Source organism: Epinephelus fuscoguttatus, linkage group LG9 (genome assembly GCF_011397635.1).
Source record: "Epinephelus fuscoguttatus linkage group LG9, E.fuscoguttatus.final_Chr_v1".
Lineage (NCBI taxonomy): Eukaryota > Metazoa > Chordata > Actinopteri > Perciformes > Serranidae > Epinephelus > Epinephelus fuscoguttatus.
Window position 1 is genome coordinate 34,665,800 of NC_064760.1, and position 1,016 is coordinate 34,666,815.

The window sequence follows — 1,016 nt, forward strand, 5'->3', positions numbered from 1 at the left end:
TTGCCTGTGATCAAGTGGCTTTACACTTAGAACACATGGCAAAGTGAGCATGAATGGAAAGGAGAAGAACATCCCTCTCATCCAAAGCATTTAGGATTAGCAGAGGATGGTTTTGATCCTTCGACCTCTGGGTTATGGGCCCAGCACGCTCCCGCTGCGCCACTCTGCTCGAGAACCTAGGTTCGGGCATCTGTGGTTCTGCGTTGTGGACACTATAAACTATTCAATAGGAGGACTCTTTTGTTTGTTTTTTTCCAAGAATGTTGTTGGCAGTGGTGGGATTTGAACCCACGCCTCCATAGAGACTGGAGCCTAAATCCAGCGCCTTAGACCACTCGGCCACACTACCAGTTCATAAAATTCACCAATCAGTCTCAGGAGCAACATTTTACAGTTAACTTTACTTGAATGGCAAGTGGTTGCAGAATGAGAAGAATCAGATTTATCTTTGGTGATGTTTTCCTACTCCACAATGAATGCTTTTTTCACTATAGACAATTGAGATCTGACCCCCTGTCAACAGGAGGACATAATTTGTCAGAGCCTTCCAAAACAGGCCATATAAATCTTTCCTTTTACAAAGTTGCAATCCTCAGGTAAAGGTTTGATTAAGCATGGTTTTCGTTGTCATTTAAAATAAATGTAAAACAAAAGCTGAAGCCTCTATAGTGTAAAATCCAAAAGTATGTAATTAAATGAATGCCAGCCACACCTATCACTATACAACCCATACTTGTGATGGAACAACCAAAAAATATTTCACACACACAAACACCCCCCACATACAAGAGATCAGGCATGTTTTAGGGTTCCAGTTAGAACAAATAGCACTGAGCATCTTTCTTGGAGTAATGAAGACTGTGCCAGAAGTCACCATTATTTCCAACATGCTTAGTGCTGCAGGAGAGTATATCATAACTAAACCTCTATAGCTGTGCTAACCATTGCATATGGATGTAATATTCACTATAGTTCCATCAGTATGCAGCAGCTGTTACATGCATGTGTTACTGAAG

The 1,016-nt window shown here is 41.2% G+C and overlaps 1 non-coding gene across 1 annotated transcript; it reads right to left on the reverse strand.

The window, feature by feature from the left end:
* Nucleotides 1–267: 267 nt before the first annotated feature.
* Nucleotides 268–349, reverse strand: trnal-uag (transfer RNA leucine (anticodon UAG)). The gene has a single exon. It is a non-coding gene; the product is annotated as a tRNA-Leu (tRNA).
* Nucleotides 350–1,016: the final 667 nt, after the last annotated feature.